This window comes from Lepidochelys olivacea (assembly GCF_965140295.1).
Source record: "Lepidochelys olivacea isolate rLepOli2 genome assembly, chromosome: 1".
NCBI classification, from domain to species: Eukaryota; Metazoa; Chordata; order Testudines; family Cheloniidae; genus Lepidochelys; species Lepidochelys olivacea.
Genome location: NC_140411.1, coordinates 114,167,524 through 114,183,937, shown reverse-complemented (window position 1 = coordinate 114,183,937; position 16,414 = coordinate 114,167,524). Strand labels below are relative to the sequence as shown.

The following is a 16,414-nucleotide window of genomic DNA, read 5'->3' as shown; positions in this document are numbered from 1 at the left end:
GGCTTCCAGACATTGGTTCTTGTTATGACTTTTGCTGCTAGACTAAAGAGCCCTTTAGGACCAGATATTTTTATCCCCATAAAGGCACTTATGCACACTCTCAGTTTTGTTTTTGAGAAGCCAGACAGAGCACTTTAAGTCTCTCACTGTAAAACTAACTCTCTTCCTCCCCAGCTTCCAGACTGGGAATTATCGAATGTTACATGTCAATTGGCAAAGCTATGAAGGAGCACACTGAATGAAGGAGTATTGGAAAAGGGTTTTATTTATTGTTTGCCTGTGGGGTGAAGAAACACTGACATAAATATATACATGTGGCTATAAAATCACCCACAACCCTGTAGACTTGGGCTTGAAGACTCACTGCCCCGGGCTGCTGCTTGCTGCGCTGACATACCCACAGGGAACCTTCAGCTGAGCAGGGAACTGAGGCCTAGTCTCCCATTTCCCAGGTTAGCACCTAACCGTGGGCCATCCTTCCTCTCACTGGGCCATCCTTCTTCTACTTTCACATTCCACCCTCACATGCTTTCAGATCGTTGTCCATAACCATTGACCCATGTGTGGTCACCTTCAGGCAAATGCATAAGGTCTGAAAGAGAACAGGAGTTTATTAAACCGATGTAAAGTCAGACAAACTAACCCTCAATCTAGCCTAGATTTAGGGACATGTTTAATTGGACACACTGTGAGTAGTCCCAGTGCGTAAAGAAAGTTAAATACATGCCTGCGTCTGTGCAGACCAGGGCCTTAGATGCAGTGTAAAAGCCTAACGTGCTTTAGGAACCTAAATCCTATTGACTTCATATTGCTTGAGGGTCCTAGATTCTAGTTATTCTGTGGGCAGTGACACAGCAGAGCTAAAGTTGTTTGTGAGACCTTAACTGTGAAGTTTTCACACTTTTTTTTTTTTTAAAGAATGGAACTAGTCTTCAAGCTTAACAACAACTTAAGAAAAGTCCCTATTTCGTTTACATTGGGATAGTGCCCTTGAGCCCCACGCACGGGCAGGGCTGAACAGTGCTCGGCACTGCACAAGCACAGACACTGTACAAAGAGGCAGCTGTTGAGAAATACGGACCTGCCCATAACGTTTAGACTGTACCTTGGCTGGCTGGAACTACTTCACTGCAATGGAGTCAGACACGGTGTTCCTCCAACCAACTCCCCCTGACTAGATGAGGATGCATATCAAAACATTCTTATTTTATATCCATGGTGTTAAAGGATTATTTGGATACATTTATTCATATAGAAATGTCTGATATTGCTTAGCTATGAAACATCGCTCTCTTAAACAATTAGAAAAAACAGAGCTAATTTTTTTTTAGCTCTTATAACCAATAAAATTCTTGTTAAAAAAAGGGACTCTATTCAAAACAGTACTGACTGTGTGAGTCACCAGTGAGATTACAATTACACCGCCAAATAAATATGCACTAGTAACTAACCTTTAAGCATAAATAAAATGCTACGTGCTCCCTCTTGTATTAACAGATACTAACAGACTCTTACCCCTGTCCCCTACTACATGTCCAAAGCGTTAAACATATGGAAGGATAAGGAAAGAATAAGATAGTTGAGTTAGGAGAATGTGTCCTGGCAGGTGCTGCAGGGATTTGTGTTAGGCCATGATTTTTATTCTTCTAGAAAATGGGGCCTACAGCTCTTTTAATTTGGAACCAATACTGAACTGGGATGTGTTATGAACACAAGAGAGAACAGAGGAATAATACAAAGGGACCTGGAAAGTTTAAAAATACTCTATGAACAGGACATTTTCAACCTTGGAAAGATGCAAGCCAGTACATTGGGGAAAATAATCTAAAACACAGACATTCCGTGAGGGAAAAAGTAATAGACAAAATGAACCTTTTAAAGGCAACAAATGAAAAAGGAGCTCACAATGCGGTGACCCCCCCCCCGCCAAAAAAGCCAGTGCAATTTCTAGCTACATAGAGTCATCACAACATGGAGCAAAAGTCATAGTCCTTTCTATACTGCTCTGTATACACCTACAAACCACATGCAGTTCTGAGAACCAGATGGATGGTGAACAAGATAGAGAGAATCCAGAGAAAAATGATAAATGGACTAGTGGGGCTGATACATGAAGAAAGACTAAGCTATGTGTAACCCTTCTGACACCATGAGTAAAAGACCCACCCCCAAGTAAGTTGGGCAGTGTCCTTTTCCCCTCAAGTTCTTAAGTCCAGCAACCCAAAAGTCCCTTTCACATGCCTGACCCTTCTCTGCACCCCACTCACAGTGGCTGTCCTTGGTTAGTGCAGACCCAGAGTTCAGAGTTTCCCTCCCCCAGGTACTCACTCTGCTGCTCAGGCACTTGCTTGCCACCCCTCTCTGCCAGCTGCCCTGCCGGCCGCCTGCTCACTACTCATACCACACCTCTCCACCAGCCGCCCTGCTGGTGGCTCATTGCACCTCTCTGCCACACCAGCCACTCATTCACCAGCTGATTGTTAGTTGCCTTCTACTGCGACCTCCGCACATCAGCCTCTTAGTAAATTTCAGCTCCTTGCAGGCTGGGCAGAAACACTGTCCCATCTCAAGTGATTTCAGCTCTCATTGATTTTTACCTCTTTGCAGGCTGGGCAGAAACACAACCCTACCACAGCTGATTTCAGCTCTGATTGGACTTTTAACATAACAAAGAGGCTCCTAATGAAGACTATTTAGCTCTATTCTTTGAGCAGTGGAGAGGAACAGGTTAAACCAGTCTAGGGAGACCACCTTGAGGGTGTGCAGGCTCCTTACTAGGGACACCTGTGTCAACCCCCCCGCTTCACATGGCTCTGACATTCGAGCCCCTGCTTAACGAGATTCTTTCAACTGAGGGTGGCCTCCCTCATTGGGACAAGTTAAGTACCATCCTCCTTTCCTGCATTACTACAATAATTACAACATTTGTAACCACATTTCACTACCCCTGCATTCAGTACCAAGGTCATTTGTACTAAACACCAACCAAAGTTGATCCTTTGACACAGCTGTGTGTGATGAATATGTAAACAGAGAAGGAGCAAACTGTATTTACATAAACACACCAATAGTCTCTTCCCCTCCCAGATGTCAGGGAAGCATTCATTCAGACCCTGCTTACAAATGCATTTATCGCCTGGCTCAGTGACAATAGTGTGTGGGAGGGAGGGAGGGAGGAATATAGCTGTTTACACCAAGGGTATCCAAATTTTAGTACTGAGGGGCAATTTGTCATATGGGCAATTTACCAGGAGCCTGAAGGTTGTATTTAATTTACATATAATTTAAATACTTTTTAAATAAAAAAAATTACTGTACCCAATCACAATACACATGCATTTCTCTGCATCTTTTGAGAAAGACTAATAAAAATTGCTGAGTTCACCACCAATGAAAACCTGCAGTTGGTCAGCTTTGCCCTCACCCCACATTTACAGGAAATAAATGTCACCACAGAGGCTAGCCGCATGCTACACTTCAGGCAATGCCGCTCCCCATGTCTGTGGAGGAAGAGGTATTGCAGCCCCAAGAGGTACAACTGGTGCTAGTGGGAAAGGCAAAATAAGGCTAAACAATGCCACCCACTAAGAATTATTAGGCTGTGGAGCACTTGCTTAAGAGAAGAGTAGGAATCTCCATGGCTTTGGAATTGGGGCCCAGGCATACCCTTTGTGAATAACAGAGAGAGAACATGCTATATGCAGTTCTGGTCTGCACCTCCTGGAGCACCGTGAGTGCCCTCCACCATAGCTTTGTGGGCTTGTCAGGAAGAGAGCAGAGCCAGGAAGTGGAGGAGCACAGGAAGAACTATTTGTCATAGAACTGTCCCTTGCTCAGCTCTCAGATCTCTGAATGGAAATCCAGAAGACAGGTTAATAGAGATCAAAGCTACATTAACTACCTTGAGTCCCCTCTGTGGCTACAGCTGAGAAAATAAAGTAGGGCCCAGCCATTGCTAGTACCGGTCCTGCTGGGCAATAAGAGGCAGCAGAAGAGTCATCCATCCTGATGACCCATGCTTCTACAACACGGTGGATTAATGCGTGGGCCCATGGGCTCTGTGCCCAGGGGCCCTGGCCAATTTGGGGGCCCCTACAGGAGCGCTGGAACCTGGGTAGAAGTTGGGGGCCATTGGTACTAGAACTTTGGCCCCGCCCCCTGCTTCTTCTCTTCTCCCTGGGGCCCTGCTCCCTGGCCAGGCCAGAAGCCAGAACCAAGCCATGGTAGGAGCCACCCATGGAGCCTGGGTCACTATGCGGAGCCACAGACCCTCCACCTGCCCTGGGAGGGGGGCCAGAGAGCCTGAGAACAGCCCCTGACCTGTGTCCCACCCCCTAGGGAGCGCCACCCAGGGCAGGTGGAGGGTCCAGGGTTCCGCACAGTGGCCCGGGCTCCCTGGGTGGCGGCTCTTACCACATCCCAGCTCCAGCTTCTGTCCTGGCCGGGGGCCGAGCCTCGTGGGCAGCAGAGAAACAGAGGGCAAGGCCCTGTGGCGAGGGAGGTGTGGGGGGCCCAAACTTTCTTTTTGCCCAGGGCCCCAATAAATCTAAATTCACCTCTGCTTCTACAGCTCTTGGACGGGGGGAGAATCCCTTCTCCTTGAGTGTCTCTAGGATTTGCTGTGGTGGGAGATCCCACCTTCTGTGCACTCCAAAGGACCCAACACCCCACCACCCCACCACCAGAAGAAACTATGGCAGAAATCTCATAGTGAGAAATCTTAAGGAGTTCTTCTGTCCCTATGGCTGTCTTCTGTGGAGCTGCAGGAGAGAGAGAGTTCCTATTTGCAAAACTAGACTTGACAAAGGTCTACAGAATATAGTACAAGGAAGAAGCTTGCAGTCGCATGATGGCAGGCAGATACGGTATGTCTTTTTAATCTCCAGCTTCCATGATGAATGCAACAGGGCAGAGAGATTAGGTAAGGAGTTCTTATTTTAAGGAATATTTTTATTGTGAGAGCCAGTAAATATATTACAAAAAATCATTCCTTTGGACTGAAGCAATATGTACTTTCAACCTCAAGGGTTAAAAATCCTCACAAGAATATTTACTTACCAAATAAACAATCATTAAAAAGATGAAAAAAAATCACAGTTTTTCAGAAATTCACAAAAATTCACAGAAATTCAAAGAAATTCAAACTCTGAAAGTTTGAAAGAGCACAGTCAAGGTTATCTAAAACCTCAACTTACTTGAAGTCTTTCAGATAATCTTTTTATAGCTATGAGATGACAGAAAAAATTAGAAGTTTCAAACTGATTAACACCTGTCAGGGTCCCCTCCCCACTCTGAACTCTAGGGTACAGACGTGGGGACCCACATGAGAGACCCCCTAATCTTATTTCTACCAGCTTAGGTTAAAAACTCCCCAAGGCACAAATTCTCCCTTGTACCTTGGATTAGGTAACGCTGCCACCACCAAGTGGTTTAGACAAACTCAGGGAAAGGACCACTTGGAGTTCCTACTTCCCCCTAATATTCCCCCCACACCGCCTTTCCTGGGGAGGCTTGAGAATAAACAAGATGAGCACAGATCAACCTTGGGGTTTTTTTAGGACACTAAAAAAAAAAAACCTAATCAGATTCTAAAAGAAACAGAATTTTATTAGAAAGAAGAAAGGTAAAAGAAGCACCTCTGCAAAATTAGAATGGAAGATAATCTTACAGGGCAATCAGATTCAAAAACACAGAGGCTTTCCCTCTCAGCCAAACTTTAAAGTTACAAAAAGAAAACCAAGAATACACCTTCCTCTCAGCACAGAGAAAATCACAAGCCAAAACAAAAATAAGCTAATGCATTCCCTTGCTAGTACTTACTGATTCTAATGGAGTTGGATTGCTTGCTTCCTTGATCTGTGTCAGGCAAGCACACAGAACAGACAAACCAAAAACCTCCTTCCCCCGCCACCGCAATTTGAAAGTATCTTGTCCTCTTATTGGTCCTTTTGTTCAGGTTACCTGAGCTTCTTAACCCTTTACAGGTAAAAGGATTTTATGCCTCTGGCCAGGGGGGATTTTATAGTACTGTATACAGGAAGGTTGTTACCCTTCCCTTTATATTTATGACAACACCTATGTCCCTTAATTTTAAAATGGCTTGTCTGAATAAACCTCACATTCTGAAGATAGTGACTCAACTTCCCCATTGAGTAGCTACTGCCACTCCACAATCATACAGAGAAAAGCTGGGAATAAACATACACAACCTGTGATTTTTGTGGTTTTTTGCTGCTCTCCATCCTCTAGGCAGTATTTAATCAGTACCTTTGGATAAGGATCTAACTTTTTATTTTATATTACATGCCACTGATTCCTTCAGGCCACCTCACTTTTACTGGGATTTCAAATTGCCTGAAGGGTTTTGCTTTTCAATTGCTTCTAATAAGAATAAAATTGTAACCGCCCTTTGTTTTTTGTTTGATAAATTGGGATAAATACACAAAACTGGTTTAACAATTACATATAATTGCTGGTTTATATGGTGATACAGCTACACAAGAAGTAGCATTTCTAGAGTGATTATTTAGCATCATCTGCTGGTGACTGTTAGGAACATGCCAATTGTAAATGGAGGAGAAAAGATTTTTGTTTGAGATTCAAAGGGAAGTGAAATCAAAGCAAAAGCATAGCAAATAGAGAGTAAAAACCTGGATTTAAAACCACCCGAATATACACTTCCCATTTAAAGTGAATCCAACAACTCCAATACAATTTTATTCCTCTTCAAATTATGATCAAACCTTCAAACAAATAATTTTTGGTGGTCACTTAAAGCAGGTATCACTGTAGCTGTTTACAGTCTTTGTAACCATCTGCATAAAAATATTTTCTATGAATGTTAAATATTTCCTAAAAATCATGGTTTTAAATAAACAGAAACATCATTGCTTCCATTTGGCAGGTTAGTCCATAATTGCCTACTTAGCTGAGAGACAAGGTGAGGGAGGTAATATCTTTTATTGGACCAATTTCTGTTGGTCTAACAGACATTGACCCTATAAAAGATATTACCTCACCCAACTTGTCTCTCTCATATCCTGGGACTGACACAGCTACAATTCATGCTGTATTCATGCTAATCTGAGAGCTAATTTTTGCTGGTTCGACCAGTCTTCCACATGCTAACCACAGGCAATCTCTCTCAGAATGGTGTAACCAAAGTAAGGTTATGTCTACACTGCGCACCTTACAACGGCGCAGATGTGCTGCTACAGCCGCACCATTGTAAGGTACATGGTGTAGCCGCTCTTTGTCACCAGGAGAGACAAAATAAAACCACCCCTAAGAGAGGCGGTAACAGTATCTGCCAGTGAAAGTCTGCGATGCCATCAGGTACCTTTGCAGGAACACAGAAAATGCTGCTGCTATGTCCACCACCACCTCACAGATGCTCTGCCAGTTTCCTGACACACGGGAGTGAAAGCACAAGCAAGAGAAGATCATCAAAAGGTGCTTCCTCCATGTTGCTGAGTGTGGTAGCTGGGAGTGCTCAGCGGGCTGTATGGGTGGGTGGTTCAAACTTCCAGTAGTGTGCAGGGAGAGGCAGTAAAGTTTTCCCACAGTGCACCACAGTCCTAGGGCTAGAGAAGCCACATTTCAGGGGGGTGTTGGGATTCTGGGATATGGTTACTATGACACAGGTCTGTGCTCTGCAGTGGGGATGCCAGAGCCCAGGTGCCTGGGGCGGCAATCTTAAAGGGGCAGCAGTCCGTGTGTCGTTAGGGCAGCATGGGTTTTTTTGCCTCGGCAGCAATTTGGCGTCAGCTTGTATCTTCCCAGTCCCGCAGCGGCAATTCGGTGGCAGCTCCCTTCTTGAGGCAGCAATTCAGTGCACTGCTTGGGGCAGCAAAAAGTGTAGAGCCGGCCCTGGCCCTAGATTCGAGCTCGGTTTAGAAAAGTCTTAACATAGGGTTAAAACACAACGTAGACACTCAAGTCCAGGGCTCCCTAACACAGGTCAGCTGACTCCCATCCCACTAACCCTGGGCTTACATTGCCATGTAGACATACCATGGAGACATAAGGGATGTGTACACTGCAAATTAAAACCTGCAGCTGGCCTGTGCCAGCTGACTTGGACTCCCAGGGCTCAGGCTGTGGGGCTGTTTCATTGCAGCAGATACTTCTTGGCCCTGGGCTCAGCCGGCAGCCCTAGCTCTGGGACCCTCCCACCTTGCAGGGTCCTAGAGCCTGAGCTCCAACCTGAACCGAGAAATCTACCCTGCAATTAAGCAGCCACTTAGCTTGAGCTCTGCAAGCCCAAGTCAGCTGGCACAGGTCAGCCAGGGGTGTCTAATTGCTGTGTAGACATATCCTAAGATGCCCTGAAGACCTTTAATTTAATTTGTCATCAGGGCCCTCAGGTCCACAACTGCACCCTACAGATCCTTGTGCTCCAATATGAGGGCATATAAGAGGTGGACCTGCCCTAACTCCAGTTCCTTCTCAATCACAAAACCCAGAGACAAGGACTCCAGAGCGGGGTCGGGGGGAGAGGTGAGATAGTGGAGCACCCTTAGGGACAAAATATCTCAAAAAGTACCACTCTTCCTTGGGTCATTCCATGTGAGGAGTTTCCCAAGCAGTACCTCAACTATTGAGGATGGAACTGAGCATATACTGATAGTGGTCCTTGCCCACGATGAACGGTAGGAAGTGTCTGTGAGATGGGTACATAGCTATATGAAAGTATGCATCCTGGATGTCAAAGGCGATGAACCAGTCCCTGGGACCCAAAAATTGAATGATCATTGCCAGGATTACCGTCCTGAATTACTATGTAAGTATGAAGGCTTTTAGAGTCCTGAGATCCAAGAAAGGTCTCCATCTCGCTTTTTCCTGGGAACCAGGAAATACCTGAATATTTTTTCTGATTAAGTCACAGAAAATGGTTTTGCTCACCCCCAGAAGCAGGAGAGAATGATCCCTGATTAGGACAGGAAGTGTTTCACAGGCAGGATTGGAGCTGAACTGGATGGAATAGCCCATCAAAACCACTTCTAGGATTCATCTGTGTGACGAGCTCCCAGGAAGGTAGGAAATGAGAGAGGCTGTCTCCATAGGGTGGATGGAAGGTGGGCTGGCACAGTGTAAGATGCAAAATAAGGAGTGAGTCGTGAAGCCTGATCAATGGGACAAAATGGTTAGTTGGAAGAGGTTGCCAGATGAGAGGTCCTGTATGATGATGATCCCTTTTTGTGGAATCTGGAACCTAGCTGGCTCTGTCAGTCTCAGGGAGGTTTGGACTGGGCAAAATTGTTGAGCTGTCTGCAATTTTCTTTTTGTCACAGGTGCGTGTGTAAATGCCGAGAGATTGCAGAGTCGTCCTAGAATCTTTAAGTGGAGGGATCCATCCACGGCATCACAGCAGGGCTTATGCCCTTTGAAAGGAAGGTCCTCCACCATATTTTGTATCTCCCTAGGAAAGCCGAAGGACTGCAGCCATAAGGCTCGACACATGACTAGGTGACAGAACACAAAGCTGTGTCTACTGCATCAAAAGACATCTATAGGGGAGTCTTTGCAATCATCTGGCCTTCGCTAGTGAGTGCTTGAAACAGCACCTTCTGTCTCAGGGTAAAGGATTAATAAAATATGAGAATTTGTTATAATTTGTTGCTATATTTTGCCATCAAGGTCTGATAGTTGACAACCCTGAATTGAGGAGAATAGCTCTTACAGTTGAGAAGGTCCAGGCGCTTAAGGTCTTTATTGGAGGCCAATCTGATACTATCTATTTCTTTCATCAACAGCATCAATGACTAAGGAGTTAGGGGTGGAATGGGAGAAAAGGTACTCCCCTAACCATTGGCCACTACATAGTGCTTTTCAATTAACCCTTTTGCATGTGGGTGGGATGGTCACTGGTGTCTATCATATCATACAGTCTGGTGATAGTAAAGACTCATTGATGGGCAAGACAATCTTGACTTGAAGGGAGGTACATAAAATATCCACCAAGGAGTCTTGAGGTTCTTTTATTTCCTCCAAGGGAATCTGCAAGGCCTCTGATATTCTTTTCATTAGCTCCTGAAAGGCCTTGAAGTCATCTGTGTAGGATGGTCAATGTGTATGTGTATGGAATAACTGCCTTGTTTGACAAAGAGGAGGATGTTAGACAATGCTGCCTCCCCTCCTCTGCTCTTAAGTCTTCTGAAGGGACTACCTGGGGAAGAGTGTCCCGAAGTGCTGGTGGCTGTTGATCTTGGTGAGCCCTCTTGTATGAAGATACCCTGTAGAATTGTTCACCATAATGAACCCCAGCATTCCAAAAAGCCCACTGTGGAGAGGCATAAAGGAAAGGAGCAGGACCTCAGGGGCATTCCTGCTAAGGCTGGAGTCTTGTCTTTGGGAAATCCTCAAGAAGGTTGGAACAGAAAGGCGGTGGAATCCAAGACAGAGACTTTCATGTCATGCCCCCTATGCACAGACCTGGCTTGACATGTGTAATTGGACACGGGTGAGGCCTCATTTCTTGAGGATGGAATTAGGAAGGTAAATGGATCAGCAGGCTGGAAACTGTACTAGCTAAGGCACCACCCAAGGGGTAACAACCATTTACAACAGACAAGATAACAATGGATAAGATACGTTGAGAACATAAAGATGAGGTAAAAAGTCGTACATGTACAGAACATACTGTACAGAGACCGGTTCCTACAAAGTAACCAAGCCAATCCCCAGACATGTAATGCAATGTATAGTAAATGCAATGTAATGTGTAAATGTATAGAAAGGAAGAAGTTTGCTGTATAACTGTGGATGTGTGGTACACCCTTGCCCACACACTACGCTTGAGTCTGATCAACTCAATGTAGCTTTGCTATATGCAAAATAAAGGAACCAGAGTAACGAGACTGGAGTCAAACTGAGTTCTTGAGAAATGATGTGGAAGGGGTGGGTCTCTATCTGAGATGCCAGTGCAATCAAACAAGACTTCCAGGATGCTGAATACCGAGAAGCCTCTTGACAAGCAGCCCTGTGCAGCAGCAGCATCGGTACCAGGACTGGAGTCCTCCAAATGCAAGGACTCCTTGAAGAAATCATCCTCTTCCCCTACCCCAGTACCTTCCTCCTGGCCATGGCTTCAAGGATTGTATGGACAGTCCATCCGGAAGAGGTAGAAGCCTCAGCAGTACTACCATCTGAACACAAAGTCTCCTTGCTCCCTGGTTTTAATGGTGACTTTTTCCTTATTTTAGGCTCTCTCAGGCGAATAGGCCTTTTTCTCCTAGAAGGCTTCAAAGGATCCAAAGCTGGGAGATGGAGATGGAGCCAACGAAGTCACCAAGGGATCCTGAGTGACTGGGGGAGGTGGTTGGGGAAGGGAGTCAGAGCCCTGCAGGTCTCAGGGAGTGTTCCGCATAAAGCAGTTTCAGTCTATCTTCCCTCAGCTTCCTGGATTTGCTCTTGAAGCAGGAGCAGACCTTACACTTGGACCAGACATGAGAGTCCCTAAGGCAGTGAAGGCAGCTCAGATGCTAGCTGCTGAGGGGAAAGGCCCTGTGGTAGGAATTGAAGCCTTGAGTTTTTGCAATAACATATGTAGGAAAGGCCAAAACCAGAGAGGGGCTCAGGACAGTGGAGGCCCTGACCATGAAAGAAAAGAAGGTTGGGGGACCCTTTGGAAGCACAAACCTGTGCTACAAAGTAAAGAATAAAACAACTGAACAAAAATAAAATTTAAAAAAGCAAGTTACATAGCTAGCTGGTGGATACCACGGCACTTAGTCTCAAGCTGCAGCCAGCTGCGAACAAGAACAGCAGTAGGTCCCACTCCTTCCTATATACCCTTCTACCAGAGCACCAGGATGGATAGAGTGCAGGCATGGATCCATGGGGGCATTGTTGATGAAAATCTCTTATCAAAAACACGCAGGCATGTGCACCTCCTCACATGAGCACCCATAGGGACAACTGGAAGAAGTTGTATAGCTATAGGCATGGATCATTGTCACCTATCCTTGAGATAATATTTTAAACTCTCTAGGTTCTTATACTATATTCACATTAAGGTAGTATCTTTCTGCACATAGTGGAAGACAAAGGGGGTACAATATCTTCAACTTAAACCTAATTTTCCTATCTGTGCCTTTCCTATGCCCATAGTTGGCCATGTAAAGAAAGTAACTCAGCCCTTTGGAATACACACAGCTTAATATAATCTAGAAGCCAACGATGTGGTGCCATGGGAGGGGTACTTGTACAGCTCCAATAGTTACTGCTTTTCCATAGGGTTCACGAAACTCAGGATACAGGGCAATATATCCCACAGCTGGAATATGCAGAGGCCACATTGAAGGATAGTCATACATTTCCTTTCATCAGCACCAAGGGAAACTACAGTAATTAACATATCTCCTTTCTGGAGAGCCTTTTTGAGAGAGTTTTTGGACTGCGGTCACCTAAAGCTGTATTCTGACTTGATTCCAATTACAAGGTTAATTTCAGATTACTATCACTGTGACAGAAATCACTGAATAGAAACTCAGACTTCTCTCGTTGTATGCATTTACTTGAATGCTCTTTTTTTTTGTGTGTGCGCCTCACTTCTACCTAGATAATCTAAGATTCCATTCTATGTCAGAAATACTAACATATAATGTGTTTAATGCTTTACATTTTCAACTGCTCAATGACATAGGTACTTCATGTTTTTACAGATGGAGGAAAACTAATCTCTCTGCCTCAAGAGACACAAGGCTACAAAAGAACTCTGCCTCAACTAAGGAGTAAGAACTTGCAACTTCCCAGGTTCTCGTCCAATATTTGTTTATGCTCTAGCACAGTGGTTTTCAAACTTTTTTTCTGGCGACCCAGTTGAAGAAAATTGTTGATGCCTGTGACTCAATGGAGCTGCGGATGAGGGGTTTGGGGTGTGGAAGGGGCCCAGGGCTGGGACAGAGGGTTGGGATGTGAGAGTGAGGGCTACGGGAAGGGGCCGGGAATGAGGGGTTCAGGGTGTGGGAGGGAGCTCTGGGCTGGGGCAAAGGGTTGGGGTGTGGGAGGGGGTCAGGCCTCTGGGCTGGGGGTTGTAGGCTCTGGGGTGGGGCCAAGGATGAGGGGTTTGGGATGCAGGAAGGGGTTCCAGATTTGGGAGGGGCTCAGGGCTGGGGGTCGGGGTATGGGCACAGGCTTACCTCTGGCGGCTTCCAGTCAGTGGCGCAGCCGGGGGGCAGAGGCAGGCTTCCCACCTGTCCTGGCACCATGTACTGTGCTGCAGCCAGCAGCAGGTCTGGCTCCTAGGCAGAGGCGTGCAAGCAACTCCATGTGGCTCTCGCCCACAGGCACTGCCTCCCACCAGCTCCTATTGGCCAGTTCCTGGCCAATAGGGGTGCAGAGCCGGTGTTCAGGGAGGGGGCAGTGCGCAGAGCCCCATGGCTCCCGCGCCTAGGAGCCAGGACACTGCATGATGTCGGAACAGGAAGGGACTAGCCTGCCTTAGCCGGGCAGTACAGCCCATGGGACTTTTAACGGCCCGGTCAGTGGTGCTGACCAGAGACGCCGCGACCCAGTGCCTTACATTCCGCGACCCAGTACTGGGTAACGACCCGCAGTTTGAAAACCACTGCTCTAGCATAACTAAGTCAAGGGCAACCTAGCTGGGTCAAAGGCCAGGATATTAAGCAACAAAGACAGACCAGGATATCCTTCATCAATGGTGAAGGTGAAAGATGAATGTGAAGCTCAGGACACACTTCCTCAGCTAGGGAAAGTAATGTAACCCACACACCTTCTGGGCAGAACATCACAAAAGCACTCAGGGTTTCTGTCAAGGTTCCTCCCCCACTCTGAACTCTAGGGTACAGATGTGGGGACCTGCATGAAAAACCTCCTAAGCTTATCTTTACCAGCTTAGGTCAAAACTTCCCCAAGGTACAAAATATTCCACCCGTTGTCCTTGGACTGGCCGCTACCACCACCAAACTAATACTGGTTACTGGGGAAGAGCTGTTTGGACGCGTCTTTCCCCCCAAAATACTTCCCAAAACCTTGCACCCCACTTCCTGGACAAGGTTTGGTAAAAAGCCTCACCAATTTGCCTAGGTGACTACAGACCCAGACCCTTGGATCTTAAGAACAATGAACAATCCTCCCAACACTTGCACCCCCCCCTTTCCTGGGAAATGTTGGATAAAAAGCCTCACCAATTTGCATAGGTGACCACAGACCCAAACCCTTGGATCTGAGAACAATGAAAAAGCATTCAGTTTTCTTACAAGACGACTTTTAATAAAAATAGAAGTAAATAGAAATAAAGAAATCCCCCCTGTAAAATCAGGATGGTAGATATCTTACAGGGTAATTAGATTCAAAAACATAGAGAACCCCTCTAGGCAAAACCTTAAGTTACAAAAAAGATACACAGACAGAAATAGTTATTCTATTCAGCACAATTCTTTTCTCAGCCATTTAAAGAAATCATAATCTAACACATACCTAGCTAGATTACTTACTAAAAGTTCTAAGACTCCATTCCTGGTCTATCCCTGGCAGAAACCAGCATACAGACAGACACAGACCCCTTTGTTTCTCTCCCTCCTCCCAGCTTTTGAAAGTATCTTGTCTCCTCATTGGTCATTTTGGTCAGGTGCCAGCAAGGTTACCTTTAGCTTCTTAACCCTTTACAGGTGAGAGGAGCTTTCCCCTGGCCAGGAGGGATTTCAAAGGGGTTTACCCTTCCCTTTATATTTATGACAGTTTCACTGCTGAGTGCAGGTTTGTGAGTGCTGCTAGGGACAAATTCTCTTTCTGATCACTGCTCTTGGACCAATACCTGCAAAAGTTTATCTATTCTGAAAGCATCTGTATTGTTCTGTCAAAGTGTTTCTCTTGGCACTAAACTACTTATCTTAGTATAGATGTTACTCATTATTAACAATAGTTTACAATATTTGTTATTGAATATTTATTCAAAGCTTCAATATTTCATAAAAATAATTATTTGTACTTTTGTTGGTTCCCCTTCTCAGGGCCGTAACTAGAGTGGGGTGAGAGGAGCAGCCGCTCAGGGGACAGAGCCAGCAGGGGTGCAAAAATGGGTCAGCACAGGCCCAGCAACATCAAACATCTGCCCCCTTCCCCCCACCCCCCTAGGATAGCAATGTCACCTGAAGTCCATGAGAGTAGTTTAGGGGAGCATTGCCTCCCCCAGAGAGGTTCCAGCTGCTTCTCCTGCAGGGTGCTCACTGCCTTTGCAGCTGGATGCTGCCTCCTGGGTCCTAGGGCTGGTTGTCTTCCCCTTCTACGGAGCTGGCTGCCCAATGTGGCCACCAGGCTGTTTTCTGTACAATGGTGAGTGCAGGGTGATACGGGGATAGAGGCAGGTAGAGGCAGATGTGGGATGGGCATTGGGGCAATGAGCAGTGGGGAGAGGAAAGGGGATGAGATGGGGAGACGAAGAGGATGTGGCAGTGGGGAAGAGAAGGGGAGGGGATGGGGAATGGGGGGGAAGCAGGAGCCCTGCATGCAGCATCCCGTCAGCAGCAGCAGCTGGTGCTCCCGTTAAGATGGCTCATGCCCTCCCAGCCTGGGGAGCCCACCCAGTACAGACACCCCTCCAGCACCCCCCAAATACTCCCTCCAAGATTTCCAGATATCCCTCCCTGTAGACACCCCTTCCAGCACTCCCAGATATCCCTCCCAGTACACAGACACCCCTCCAGCACCCCCCATAACCCCCTCCAGTGTCCTCTATTTGGGAACTTGAAATATGGTAACCCTAGGGGTTACTCTGTTCTCACAGCCTTGGTTTCAGCAGTTGGCGGGAGCAAGTCCATCCTGCCAGCAGTCGCCTGCCACCAGCCCTGGGCTCGGCCCCAGAATCGCATGGCTGAGCTCAAAGCTCGGGCTGTGAGACCGAGATCCTGGAATCATGGGGCTGGGGCCCGGGGAGCAAGGGCTGGTTCTGCTCTGCGAGCAGGAAGTGGGGAGAGAGTGACCTGGCTGCAATGGCAGGTCCCTGGGCAGTGAACAGGGTGTGACCGGGCTGCTGAGAGGCAGGTGCCCCAGGGGAATGAGTCCTCCAGGCAATAGGGAGCATCTCATGGCAGTCAGGCTCCATGGGCAGGGGGGGCCAGCTCCAGAGGGTGTCGCCAGCCAGTGCTGAGCTCCTTCAGGGAAGAGGCAAGAGCATGTCAGGCGCAGGTTGGAGCTGTGCCACCCACCCTGCCTGGGGACTGCCTGTCTGTGCAGAGGTGGCCTGGCTCGGGGAGCAGGGCAGGGAGGGCTGCCAGGCAGCCAGCCAGTGCTCTGGCTCCCACAACATGGAGCGCCAAGGGTCTGAACGGGCCAGGCAGCTCCTACCAGCTTCCAATCTGCTGGCTACCGGCAGGAAGCAACTGTTTTTAAACTGTGGGGCACATCCCCCTAGGGAGGCATGGTCCACAGTTAGAAAACCTCTGTGCTAAAT

The 16,414-nt window shown here is 46.9% G+C and overlaps 1 protein-coding gene across 1 annotated transcript in view; it reads right to left on the bottom strand.

Moving 5' to 3' along the window:
- Positions 1-321: 321 nt before the first annotated feature.
- Positions 322-16,414, bottom strand: part of SEPTIN10 (septin 10) — a 69,355-nt gene continuing 53,262 nt past the window's right edge. Inside the window, exon 11 of the mRNA XM_084619424.1 lies at positions 322-592. The gene's annotated coding sequence lies outside the window, so the exon portion shown is untranslated. The remainder of the gene's footprint in view (positions 593-16,414) is intronic.